Source organism: Malus domestica, chromosome 07, assembly GCF_042453785.1.
Source record: "Malus domestica chromosome 07, GDT2T_hap1".
Taxonomy (NCBI): Eukaryota; Viridiplantae; Streptophyta; class Magnoliopsida; order Rosales; family Rosaceae; genus Malus; species Malus domestica.
In genome coordinates, this window is record NC_091667.1 from 13,984,539 (window position 1) to 13,999,760 (window position 15,222).

Genomic DNA, 15,222 nt, shown 5'->3' on the forward strand with positions numbered 1-15,222 from the left:
TTCTCACATATACTAGTGTAGGGTGTGTAGTTAGAAAATGTGTGTGAAAATAGAGAGTATCTTGTAAGGAATTGAGCAAATTCTCTAAGGCATGTTACTACATTCAAAACATTGTTTTAATTGGTTAATTATGAACTAGTAAGTGGTGACTGTGATTAAGTATGTGCTCAAGTGTAAAGATGACAAAAATATGTGGGAATGATGATTTTTAACATGTCATGTTTCATTAAAAATCCCTGAGGCAAATGTTGGAAGATCTAGGTTGTGTTTTGTTTGTTTCGTATGTTTTATTTTGCTCGAGGACTAGCAAAAGCTAAGTGTGGGGGAATTTGATAGGAGCATATTTATGCGACTGAGTTAGCTTGTTCTCATGCATTTATGTTGTTATTTCTTAGTTAATTATGTATTTTAAGCTATTTTCGTGTGTTTGTAGGTCCATAGGCCTTATAAAGCAATAAGATGCATTTTGGTGCATTTTGGAGCAGTTTTGGGCTTGGAATGAATAGCACATGCATGGAGCAAGGTGGATGGACGAAATTGAAGACTAAAGAGGCTAGGAATGTGTTAAAGAGAAAGAAGAATTAATGTTAAAAGGACAAAGAGCTCAGCCACAAAGGGGTGTCACTCCACCATTCCCCTTTCCATCATTGTCGTGCACCACCATTGCACTCCCTTTGGATTCCTATGCCGTGCATCATCATCCATGTTCCCTCCATTGACTCATTTGTTGCATCATTCCACTTCCTTTCCTTTGTCTACCATGTGCACAATATCCTTTCACCTCCTTGCACTCATTGATTCACCACTTACACACCTTTCCACCCATGCCATGCTTAATCACCATTGTCCCCTCCATCATTTCAGATTTCATGCATCATTACATTGAATCATTGCACTCAATTGCTACACCATTCCTTGTTCCCTCCATCATTTCAGATTCATGCATCATTACATTGAATCATTGCACTCAATTGCTACACCATTCCTTGTTCCCTTCATCATTTCAGATTTCATGCATCATTACACTCAATTGCTACACCACTCCATGTTCCCCTCCATTGCCATGCACTTCTTCTATAAAAGGAATTGTGTGTAACATAAATTTAGTTCATACTTAGTTAGATCATTCACTCCCATTTCAACACAACCTTTATCCAAACACATCCATTCCTCCATACAAACAAACCTTTAAACACTCACCAACACCTTGTGCCGTAGCAAAGGAAGGGAAGGAAAGTGCTTGGACGTGCTTGCTGTCCAACTTGGATCGTTTGAGCGTTTAGCTGTTTTCTTTCTTTTGTTTCTAATGTTTAAATTCATTTCCTTTCGTTTTGTTGTAAATATGAGTGGCTAAACCCCTCTTGGCTAAGGGTGATTTCAAAGCCATGATTATGTGTGCAATATAATTTGATAAATTCCAGTTATGAACTCTTGAATCGTGAATGCAATTGACTTAACTATTTGCTTGATAACTTATTTGTATTTGTTAATTAAGGGTCAACACTTAATTGGCATGCATAAATCCGTTGCTAGAATATAAGGAAGTTTCACATAATCGTTACAAACTTATATTCACATGTAGTGAAGGTCGCTTATAAACGATCGCGTTAAGTTCAATTCCTAGCATGAGTGACATGATGTCATAGTTGCAAGTGCTTTGTCAATGCTTATGATTTTCATTAAACGTAATGATCTTTGATTGTATCTCTATTATGATGTCATGCAGGGAACTTTAGAAGAATGTTTTGGGTTGTCGAATGATGTCATCCAATCCAATAAAACAAGGAAAATCTGAGAGTTAACTAGTGATGTCACGGTTAATTTGGAGCATTGTCATTCATAATTCAATGAAGTAGTAACTGGAAATTAAGTTATTTGCATACATGTCATGTGTGGAGAAAAAGCCTCTAACTATCCCATCCATCATCTTATTTCTCAAATTTGTTTTACAATTTGTCTAGTTTTTCATACTTGTTTGTTTGTTTCAACTTCGTCCAAAACTCAATCCCCCTTTACTTTAGTGTGTCTAATTAGTTAGAATATGTTTTAACTTGTGTTTTTAAATGTTTTGATTCAAGTAAAAGTCAATTTTCGTCCAAAGTCATTCCTAGTGTCTAGTTTAAGTTTATTTAGTTGTTTTAAGCTGTTTTGAGTATTTTAAGTTTGCTTTGAGTCTTGTGAGTCTTGTTAAGTGTTTTTAAGTTTAGCTTTATGTTTTTGAGTCAGTTTAGAGGTTATTAGCAAGCCCTCCTAATCCCCAGTCCAGAACGATCCCTACTTATACTTGTACTACAATTGTCAAAATATGGTTAAATTTGTGTGTTAAGATAATTTTCGCATCAGTAGGATTTCTTGGAAGTGATTTGGGATGGGCGTGAGAAGTATGGGCCTCATTTGGTATAAGGAATGGATATGAATAGATAAACAATTACTTTCCAGGTATGTTGAAAGAAGAACTAAATTTTTTGTTCCAACTTGGAAATAAGAGATGGATTACTCAAGATGAAAAGTTATCCATTAAAAATGAGAAGTTTATTTCATGTCTAATCTTCTTCTAATTCCTTTTAGATGAAAAATCATTCTTCTTCACCTCTGAAATACCTTGAATTCAGGGGTTATCCATTTCAATCCAATCCTCTATACTAGAAAAGGCTTTAGATGTACTGTGGTAAAAACAATGTTAAGTTTAGCTATGTAATGTTAGATGCCAAATTTTATTGGGAAATATACATATAGTTCATTGGTTCAACATAGACCTATATTTAGCATTGTAATGTTGGCAAATAAAATTAGAAACCCATCTTCAATGCACAAACTGTTTGTTTTGTGCATTACCGCTTATGGTGGAGATGTCCAAACTCATTAATCTATAAAAAAACAAACAACCGTAAGCAAGCATAGGACCCGAGATGGGTGTGTCGGTTAAAGGTTCTCTATTGGTCAAGTTAGTAAGCAATATTAAGACTCAAGCAGTAGGCAAAAGAATAAGTATGTAGAAATTTCTCTACCAGAGATGAACCTTAGAAGGGTGTATTTATACCAGTTCAGGCGATAACCTTTTAAGATAGTAGATCCTTATTAAATCGAGAGAATCCATGAGCATATCTATGAGGTAGATATTGCATCCTCTTAGGAGTGTGATTACTCATGGCACACACCAATCCTTAGATTGTAAGGACTCCAAGATTATAAGAAACCTACTTATTCCTTGCTGGATTAGGTTCCCGAATCTTGCAGAATAAATAAGAATGATATATCTCAACGAAGTCGACAAACTTCACCCACTGATTTTGGAACATGATGATGGTACTAGTAGAAAAAAGCTCATCTACCACGGTCAATGCCCGTTAGTAATCTGGATGTAATAAAAAGTCTTAGCTTCTACCACGGACTATGCCCGTTGTCAAATGTGAGATAAACACGGATTGTGCCCGTGGTAGATTGAGATCTAACGCCACATTCATTATGGCCGTTGTGAATTACAAATTGACCACGGCTAAGACCGTCATAAAAAATTTTCCAAAAAAAATAAAAATAAATAAATCATTTAATATATAAACAAATTTACTACAATATAATAATTACATAAACAAATCACAAAATCAAATATTACAAACTAAACACTAAAGCTAACGATGAGTTATACTAGAAATATCAAACTATCCACACAGTATCAAATAGGCCTCCAATAACAAGAACACTTGAAGACTTTAGATTTCTTTGAACATCTCCAAACAAAGGACCTTGAGAGTGAACTACTGCCCCTAATACTTGCGCCTCAGCAATTGCTGCCTCTTTCTATTTGCATGGACATAAGCATATGGATCACAAGAAAAAAAATCTTGTACTCGTATAGGTGGAAATATACATTTGATCTCAATCAAGAAAAGTGAATAGAGTTTCTGCCTCTAAACATTTCTATTCATGCATTCCTTTGCAATTGAACTATTGACAAAATTATAATAAGAGGAGTCATTTGAGAAAAGATAAACACATGATTAGATTATGAACCTACTAAATAGAGCCACTACGTATAATTCTGCAAATATACACTATACAAGATTAACCAAACCAATACCATAAACAAAGATTTTTTTTATAAACCATAAACAATAGTAACCATATCAAAACTAAAATCTAATAAACAATAGCGATTTGAGAAATTGAAATTATAGAAATATACAGAGGACGCACCTGTAGAAGTTAAACATATAATCACAATTTCATCAATGGTGAAGATTCGCCGCCCATAATTTAATTGATATGTACGATTCACTGTAGTGCAAAATAGTATACATATCAAATAAACCTCAATTCATTGTTTTTCCTTCCTTGTTTTATTTATTTTTAAATGAAAACTTAATAATTCAAGAGTAACTCGCAAATTGTAATAACCCTGAATTAACAAAAGCAATAGTAAAAGAAAAAGAAGCATTAAGACCTTTAAACTAGCAAAACTCAGCCACTTGCAAAACATCTATATTGGCAGAATTAGCCAAATTTCAACCTTTCCTTCTTTCTACTTCTATTAGTCACTATAATAGCAGTTCGCCTACAAAAGGCCAAAAAATTAGGAAAACAAACAAAAATAGGTTCAAAGATAGCATCATAGAGTCTTCGATGACATCAAAATTGAAAATGAGAGTGGGACAAATTGAGGGAGATCCTTCACATGTAAATTTGTCAGAAACCAAAACTATACAAACAATTCACTTATCAAAGAAAAACAATGTCTCACATTAGTAATTCAAAGCTAGAATCCCATTATCGTAACCCGGTTAGCACAATTTTCATACTAATCAGAATCCTCAAAGCAAATTCTTTACCAATTAGTGCATACCAACGTCAATTTAAGTTCACAATTCATCAAGAATGCCACTTTTAATAACTACAGCTACAAATGTAAAGCAAACCAGTTCCGAAAACAGCAGAAAGTGTGAATGTAAATGTACCTCAGCCAGGTTGAGATGCAAATCGTCTTTTAAATGGGAAGTTAAAAACTGACAGCAAGCCCTGCAAGGCCTAGGACACCTTGAACAAAATACCATGGCAACAGCTACATTGTCAAGGTACAATTCGACCCCGAAAAATTTCACTCTCCTCGTTCTATGCTTGGTCATGCTTGGAACGGCATGCTTGCCCTGCTAGTTATCAACATATTCCTTTCTCTTGCACCTTATCGTATTGAACCAAAGCTAAGTAAAGCTTTAATCTTTATCACATTTAGCCAAAATCGAATTGTAAAAAAACATACTTATTCATAATTACACTTTAATTGCAGAATAATCACGATATCATTTCAATAAACGGAATTAAATTTTAATATCTTTACAAAGAAAACGAGAGACAGACTAATCCTGGAATTGAGGAATGGCTGGTCATCCAAGTCGAGTCAGCGACTGGGCGAGGCCATGGGGACGACGACCGACATGTCGTTCTCTAGGGAAAGCTTCTGGCGGGCTTTGCATCAGTGACGAGTTCTTGTGTGGGCACCGGACAGAAGACGGTTGCGATTTTGAAGAAGAGGAGGGCGGGGCTTTGGAGAGAGAAATGGGTAGTTTGGAGATTTCAGAGAAACCGCCGAAGGAAGCGAATGGGTGAGGTTGGGTGGTTGATGGTAAGTAGACCTGGCAGTTTTTGATACGACACGAAAATAACAGGTTTTAGGTCAACACAATAACTTATTGGGTCACTATCGGTGACCCGTTAAGAACCCGTTAATAACAGGTTCTTAATAGGTATACACGCAGGTAACACGTGAGTAACCTGTTTCGATCCGTTAAGAAAAAAATTATTTTAATAATTTTAAAGTTTAGTTACTAAAAGATTTATTATAAAATAAAATAGTCATATTAATATATACAATATATTCTATATTAAAGATATAGTTTTGTATTATTGTTCTATATAAATTATAAAAAAAAAAAAAAAGTTTTAGTCATTATTTATTTTTATTATGAGAGTTCCTTATTATCATTACTAGGATAAATTTTAGATAACATATTCTTGTCCAAAATTAAAATATACTAGAATAGTATTTGTATATGCAAGAACTAAGAAGACATACATACAAATATGAAAAATGTGAAATAATATATAAACACTCGTGATTTATCATTATTCCTCTACGAATAGATAATTGTTACACTTATATTATCGTTTAGATTTTTAAAATCCTTCAAACCCTCATGAATAATATTTTTTATTTGAGGGAAAAATTAATAAAATTAATAATAATTATTGTAGAAGTGTAAAAAATGTAAAAATATATATATACAATCACTCATATATAAAAAAATGTAAATGCTTTAAATTAAAGATCAAATTTATTCATTACATTCTTATAGGGTCGAGGAGTGTATATGTACAAAATCATCAAAATCAAAACTAAAATAACCGTTAAATTATGATTTTTCGTTTATAACCGTCGAAAACTTTTGTTCAGTTACATAATCTCTGAATGTTTGTTTTTTACGATTTTTTATGTATGTGATCTCGGAATGTGTACAAATAAGTTTGACGGTTGGATCTTTGAAAAAAGTTTCGTAGAATGCATATTGCATCAAAACGGTAGATTAAACAAACACTTAGAGTTAATATTATACTTCTATTAAGTATAAAATAAGTTTTTGTGGTATCCACTAGTGTAAATACTTTAAATTAAAGATCAAATTTATTCATTACATTCTTATAGGGTCGAGGATTGTATCTGTACAAAATCATCAAAATCGGAGCTCAAATAACCGTTAAATTGTGATTTTTCATTTATAACCGTCGAAAACTTTTGTTCGGTTACGTAATCTCTGAATGCTTGTTTTTTATGATTTTTTATGTATACAATCTCGGAATGTGTACAAATAAGTTTGATGGTTGGATCGTTGAAAAAAGTTTTGTAGAATGCATATTGCGTCAAAACAGTAGATTAAACAAACACTTAGAGTTAATATTATACTTCTATTAAGTATAAAATAAGTTTTTGTGGTATCCACTAGTGTAAATATTTTAAATTAAAGAACAAATTTATTCATTACATTCTTATATGGTCGAGGAGTGTATCTGTAAAAAAATCATCAAAATCGAAGTTAAAATAACCGTTAAGAGCAACTCCACCCATGGAGCCTTTCCCCCTGGCAATCCACTATTGAATCCACCCTTTTGAACAGTAATTGCCTTTAATGAATAGTAACTGTCATTAATGAACAGTAATTGCCATTTGCATCTCCACCCTTGGAGCCCTCCCCCTGGCAATAGGCAATAAAATATTAGTTTTTTTTGTTTGTTTAAATAATACAAAATAAAATTATTTGTAATTTCGGATAAGATTTTTTAAATCGTTCTCGTTGTGCCACGTGTCATTTTATAAAAAAAAACAATTATTTAGCGATGGATTTCGATAAGATTTTTATCCAATGTCATCGTGTCACGTGTCGTTATCTTTTGAGAATCTTTGACGATAGATTTTGATCAGATTTTAACTCGTTCAAAATTGCGCAACGTGTCATTATCCGAAAATATAATTATTGGAGATCGATTTCGATAAGATTTTTATCCAATACGATCGTGCCACGTGTCATTATCTTTTCAGAATCTTTGAGGATAGATTTCGATCAAATTTTTAACGAATGACGGCATGCCACGTGGCCTTATCTACAATCCAATCCTTTCTGAATCGTCCTATAATCCACCATCCATCCTCACAAATCTCACACCAATTTTCTCAACATCTCTATCTCATTATTCATAGTTTCTGCTTCTTCTTCACCATCCATCATTACAATGTCTTCTTCTTCATCAAGGATGATGTGGGAAATCGATCAGCAAGAGGAAGAATTGTTTAACCAATCTGAGGGAATATTCAACCTTCAGATAGCCGAAAATGAGATGGAAGAGGATGAGGAGCGTAGAAGGAGAGATGACGAAACAAGAATGGCCAGAGCCTCACATTCCCGTCGAGTCATCCAGACTGTTGCTCAGATATGCAGGCCCAACCGTTCAAGAAACCTTGATAGAAGCAGGCAACGACGGGGTGAAGAGCTGTTGGACGATTACTTTGTCCATAACAGTGCATTTCCTGATACGTACTTCAGACGCCGTTTTAGAATGGAACGACATTTGTTCAACAGAATCATGACTGATGTTTGGAACCATGATTCTTACTTTGTGCAAAAGCAGGATGCTTGTGGTGTTATGGGTCTCCTGCCTGAGCAAAAAATCACTGCTGCGTTGCGGATGCTTGCGTATGGAGCATCTGCAGACCAAGTGGATGAGATAACGAGGATGGGGAAATCAACCATTCAACGATATACTGCACTTCAAAGGTCATCTATGCACATTGATCGGCAAATTGACTTGATAGAGCACCAGTAGGCATTGAAACAAGCTGAAGATACTTAAGTTTATTTAGTATGTTTGTTTGTATTTGGTATGTTTATGTAATTTTATTTGGTGTGTTTTTTGTAGTGAGTTTTTTATTATTTCGTATGTTTATGTAATTTTATTTGGTGTGAATTATTTGGTATGTTTATGTAATTTTATTTGGTGTGTTTTTTGTAGTGAGTTTTTTATTATTTTCGTATGTTTATGTAATTTTATTTGGTGTGTTTATGTAATTCCAATTGGTGAGTTTTTTAGTTTTATTTGGTGTGTTTTATAATTTCATTATACGTGAACAATTTGATGAATAAAGATTCTATTATTAGGATAAATATATTACGAAATTAAATACATGTACTCTCACTTTTAATAAAGTACTAACTTCAATAAAATGGAAACAACATAAATAATAAATTACAACCTAAAGTGATTGGAAAACTATGGGCTCCGATTACAAAAGTACCCTATTCCTCACCACGTAACCAATCTGTGGTGCTAGGATCATCTTGTCTTGTTGTGCTAGGACCATCTTGTCTTGATCTCGCTTCTCTTGCACGCCTCCTTTGCACCACATCCGCTTTCTCCGACTGCCAAAAATATTTAGAATTTGGAGACATCCCTTCTAAACGCGTGTTCATAATGTCACGATCTCGTTGTGCAATTCTTTCTTCTCTAAGCAACTCCCTTTCTTGCCTAAGTAGATCTTTTTCCCTCTATTCAGCTTGAAATGCTTGTTGAATAGCTGCAGCTTTTACCTCATCTCTAGCCTTGTCAGCCTCATATTTCGCCAATTCCCACGCCAACGTCAATTCACCTTGACGAGCAAGTTCTTGCATGTACTTTTCATAATCATTCTTGGAAGCACTCCCTTTCCTCTTTGAAGCCTTCTTACCTAGAGGCCTAATTGGATAACGGGTCGACCCCGACGTTTGTTCAGGAATGGGCGTTTCAGGCACTTCTTCTCCATCTTCTTCATCAACATGGGAGCCATGATCGGGTGTAGAGTGTGGAGGGGTGTTGTGTACAAAGGTGTTGTGTAGAGGGATGCTGTTCATGCATACTTCTGGACCAACAGGCACAACTTTGAATTTAGGACAATCTTTAACAATATTCCAACATTCCCACCGGGTGAATGATTTGTTTCTTGATTTGATTTTGGCAGCATACCATGCTTGTGCTTGAAGTTGCTACAAATAATAATATTGAAATTATTAGGTAACAAATAAATAATACAAACAAATAATAATAATGAAATTATTAGGTAACAAATAAATAATACAAACAAATAATAATAATGAAATTAGGTCACAAATAAATAATACAAACAAATAATAATAATAATGAAATTAGGTCACAAATAAATAATACAAACAAATAATAATAATAATGAAATTAGGTCACAAATAAATAATGCAAACAAATAATAATAATGAAATTAGGTCACAAATAAATAATGCAAACAAATAATTATAATAATGAAATTAGGTAACAAATAAATAATAATAATGAAATTATTAGGTAACAAATAAATAATACAAACAAATAATAATAATGAAATTATTAGGTAACAAATAAATAATACAAACAAATAATAATAATGAAATTAGGTCACAAATAAATAATGCAAACAAATAATAATAATAATGAAATTAGGTAACAAATAAATAATACAAACAAATAATTATAATCAAATTAGGTAACAAAATAATTATACAAACAAATAATTATAATATATTCTTACCTCATCCGCATAATTTGCCCCACTTCGAACATTACTACTAGCTTGTGTCAATGCATCTCTCCACGTACTAAAGGAATGGCTAAGTATTTTCCAACGACTGGACATCGATTCTTTGGTTCTTTTCCCACTCATTTGCTCAAGAAATTTGGTATGAATTAAACTCCACATTTCTCGCAACTGCATCTCATTACCCGTAAGGGAATTATGAGTAACTTCAACCCAGCTAGTGCACAACGCAACATCTTCAAGAAGCGACCAATTCGTACCTGCATCAGTAGTCATTTTGTGGAAAAAAAATTGGATTGAAACTTTGAGAGAAAGATAGGAATTTGATTGAAAGTAGTTGAGAAAATATGAAATTGTGGTGTAAGGTAGATGGAGAAGAAGTGGTATTTATAGAAAAGTAAAAACAATTTTCTACAAATTTTTTTCAGATTTTTTACAATTTTTTTAGGATTTTTTCCATTTTTTTTAATTTTTATTCAAATAATTAATCTCTGCCGTTGGATTTAAAAAAATTTGAATTTCAACACTCCAGATTGTGCCACGTGTCACAACGGTAACTTTTCTTAATTTTAAAACTATTTTTTCTTTATTTATAAAGCATATTAATATCAACCGTTGATCTCAGATCGAACAGTTGATATTAAATAAGATTTTTTTTATTTTTTTTACCGTTGAGATCCAACGGTCCAAATGAAGGAGCCGTTGAGATCGAACGGACCGTGGGAAGCCACGTGGCTTCCCAACGGTAACTTTTCTGTCTGAAAAGTCGGCTGACTTTTCTGAAAACTGGTCGGGCGACGCGCCCCCACGCGCTAGTGGGGTGCACGCGCCTGACAGAAAAAAATAAAAAAATGGTTGGGAGCTCGGGCTGCCGGGCTGTCACAAATTGACAGGCCCCCTGCTCGGGCCTTCTCCACGAGCTCGGGCCCTTCAAGGCTGGACGTGATTGACAGGCCCTCGGGCCCTTTGTTCTCCACTGTCCCCCGGCCTATTGACAAGGCTGGAACTGCTCTAAATTGTGATTTTTCGTTTATAACCGTCGAAAACTTTTGTTCCGTTACGTAATCTCTGAATGTTTATTTTTTACGATTTTTTACATATGCAATCTCGAAATGTGTACAAATAAGTTTGATGGTTGGATCGTTAAAAAAAGTTTCGTAGAATGCATATTGCGTCAAAATAGTAGATTAAACAAACACTTAAAGTTAATATTATACTTCAATTAAGTATAAAAAAAGTTTTTGTGGTATCCACTAGTGTAAATACTTTAAATTAAAGATCAAATTTATTCATTACATTCTTATAGGGTCGAGGAGTGTATTTGTAAAAAATCATCAAAATCGAAGCTAAAATAACCGTTAAATTGTGATTTTTCGTTTATAACCGTCGATAACTTTTGTTCCTTTACGTAATCTCTAAATGTTTGTTTTTTACGATGTTTTTACGTATGCAATCTTGGAATGTGTACAAATAAGTTTGACGGTTGGATCGTTGAAAAAAGTTTTTGGACAGCCAGCAATAGATAATTTTGTAGTAGTGAAACCTTAAATTTATTTAACCGTCAATTGTCATTTACGCTTTATTCTTTTTACTGAATTTCATTTTTAAAACTTTATTTTTTGAAAACATGATCATCTGGCGGATGTAAGACGATGATATCACGTTTCGATATTTACGGTTAACTGAAATATGAGTCAATGTCATATAATTTGTAGAAACTTTATAAACATCAAGCAATATTTTCACTAACAGTAAAACTCTAAATATAATATCAACGATCCAAACCTTTCATCTACCTGCACCCTCTAATAGATCATGTTTTCAAAAAAGAAAATCTAAAAAAACAAAATTTGATGAGAATAATGAAACATAAATGTAAACAACAATCAACGGTTAAATTTTGATCTATGATTTATATGATTATAGTGGCGAATTTCGAAGTTAAGCTCTTCATGAAAGTTATAAAGCTTGTCATTACGAGTGTTTATATATTTTTTTCTATATTTTTTTACAATTCTACATTAATTAAAAAACTATTAAAGACTTTAAGTAAGCGAAAATATACTTAAAACAAAATTGCGTTTTTATGTTTTGTGACACACCCTGATCCGGAATGTCTACTAGGACTCCGAATCGAGCTATGCTGGCCACTACTTGGAAGGTGACGAATCCATAAAGTGATGATACGGAAAGTGCTGGCCACTATAGAGTTTTTAGCCTAGTTTTGTGTCCTTGAGTCTTGTTTAATATTTTTAAATTAATTTAGAATAGATTAGCAATCCCTCCTAATCCCCGGCCTAGAACGATACCCTACTTACATACTTTACTACATTTGATAAAAAGAGGGTTTAATTTTGTGTGTCAAGTAATTCTCGCATCAAATTTTATGTCTTTTTCACTCTCTTTGATATTTGGAATAAAAAACCTGCAAGGACAAAGGACATTCGGTGGAATAATGTTAGAATGAAGTGAATTTAGAACTTCCTCACCTGAGTTAGATGACATAGGGATTTGAGGAGCTTGCAGCAAGAATTCTTCTAAACTGCCCAGGTCGTCCTCCTCCTCTTCTGCTTGCAGCAGCAATTCATCCATGTTCGGGCTGTGTTTGGATGGTTCTGGGACAGCTTCATCCTTCATGTCACATTCCAAAGTGATTGCTTCATCAAATTCATGCATGTAAATTAAGTATGCATTCTTAATCGACATACAAAAATAAGTTATCAATCAAGCAGTTAAGCAAATTAAATCACAACTGAAGGTAATCAATTCATATTACAAATATATTCATGGCTTTGAATTAACCTCTAGCCAAAATAAATTTAGTTACACATTATTTTCAAATTAAACCAAAAATTAAACATGAGTTTGAGAAGATAACACCAATAAGAATGGAGTGAAGCCTCTGCCTCTGTGCTCCTCTTCTTCCCGTGCTTCTCCTGCTATCTCTCACGCTGCCAAAGGCAGCCTTTATTCTTTCCGCGCCCAACAGTCTCTGCGCCTCACTTCCCTTCTCTGTTCCGTGTGTTTTCTCCTCCCGTCAGTCAGTCCATGCTGCTCCTTTATATCGTGTCCATGCACTGCCCTCTCTTCTTCTTTTCTTTCTGTCCGCCCTCAGTCCCGCACTACCTCTTTCATTTTATATTTTTCTTTCTTTCCCAGCTGCTGTCCACTTCCTCTAACAGATCCCCTTTTTTATTTCTTTATTTTACTTTTCTTCTATTGCCAATGCTTTGCTGTATTTGTTGCCTTTCAGACAAAACCAAAGGGCAGCCTTAATCATTCATCATGATTATTCATCATGATTTTATGCTTTATGCTCTTCTTTGTCATCTTTGTCTGCTTTCAATTCCAATCTGCAATTTGTCGTCAGCTAGACCTTCCCTTACTTAAATGCCCATAACTTCTTCTAGAAAAATGATATTAACAATCCGCGAAATGTTCTAGAAAATAGACATCTGTAGCTTTCCAAGCATATAAGGCTCATTCTCTAATTCATTCTGAGCTGTTCGCAATTTTCTCCCAAAGTCAGCTGATCTACACAGGCAGTTTTGACGAATTTATTACTTAAAATTTCACTTGTTCTATTTTTATTTTCTTTGCTAGACAAATCCTATAATACGCAAAAACAAAGTAAATAGCTCAATAATATAAGGAACTAACTAAGAAAAGACGAGTGAATTCGAAGTAAAAATATATATAAATATGATCCGATCAATAACTCAATCTGAAAGATCCACAACTTAGATTTCCGATCCGTCACTTCTCAACATACACATTAAGCTTCTAAAACAACATACTAAAATTTCGTTACGATCCGACGGTTGGGTCTCCGCCAATTTCCAAAACCGAGTGGCAGTTAACCTTTTATTTTATGAACTTACAAATCCAATTCGGGAAGATCCATATGTGGATTTCCAATACGCAAGTTCCTACATTCTTCACATATTACTTACTACTATGTATCAAAGTTTGGTGACGATCCGACGGTTGGATCGTCGATTCACCTTTTGGCCTAATCATGAATCGTATCAAAATTAAGTCCAAATGATCAACCAACGTTAAGCCACTATCAAAACTGAACTCAGGACATCAAATATAGCTTAAAAATAACATTGGCGGCCCACTGGCCACGTGCCACCGCATGCGCCACCGTGGGTGGCAGTCGGCCGCCCCAGCTCATCGGAAAATCCAACTATTTCCAAAAATTACCAAAATTTACAGAAATGAAGATCTCAATGAGTAGAACAACTTTCATACCTGTGGCCAAGGCCAATTCGGTCGGAAAGGCCTCCAATTTCAACAAAACCCGTTGGAAACCCTAGATTTTGGGTGTGCTCAATCCGTCCTCAAATCAACTCCGCCGTCCCAACCATTGCTTGGGCTTTCTTCTAGGCCTCAAGAGGATGCCATGGGTGGTGGCAATTGAAAGAAATTGCTTCGGGATTGGGTGATTCGAAGCCAAAGCCGCCGCACCCCTTTCTTGCGGTTTTCTCTATTTTTAAAACCAAATCTCTCCAAATTTGAGATGGAATAAGGGTTCTAGAGTGTTTCCCATGAGGTTTCTTGAAACAATTCACCGAAAAAACGGGTGGAAATCATCGAAATTACACATGGGTGCCGACTGGGTCAAGAATGGGCCAAGGGGATCCGGCCGATCCCCTGCGCCACTCTTTCATTTCTTTCCTCCTTTCCCTGATTTTGATTGGTCAGTCTCTCTCTCTCTCTTCTCCCAATTCGGCCAGCTCCCTCTCCTTTCTCTCCCGGAGCTCTTGTATCTCTTCCTCTGGTTGGGCAGCTTGCCCAATCTCTTCTTCTTCCTCTTCTTTTTCTTCCTTTCCCTGCCATCTGCACCATCCATTTCTTCTTCTTTAAATCTGGGCCATCCAAATAGCACACCAGATTTTATAAAGGAAGAATCCATATTTTCTGAAAATAATAAAATTGATCAAATTTCAAATTTTAATAACTTCTTCGTTATAGCTCCAAATCACGAACCGCTTGCGCCCACGCGTCTGTAGTGACGAGTATTACGAGGATAGGCCAAGAAAGAAATTCTTAGGTGACACGACACCGTAAATAATCTCAGTCAACACACGTGTCTC

The 15,222-nt window shown here is 34.7% G+C and overlaps 1 long non-coding RNA gene across 1 annotated transcript; it reads right to left on the reverse strand.

Annotated features, from left to right (window-relative positions):
• Positions 1-3,982: 3,982 nt before the first annotated feature.
• On the reverse strand, positions 3,983-5,159 carry LOC139197381 (uncharacterized). The gene is made up of 3 exons (XR_011582751.1): positions 4,953-5,159; positions 4,442-4,552; positions 3,983-4,275 (listed from the first exon to the last, which is right to left on the reverse strand). It is a non-coding gene; the product is annotated as an uncharacterized lncRNA (long non-coding RNA).
• Positions 5,160-15,222: the final 10,063 nt, after the last annotated feature.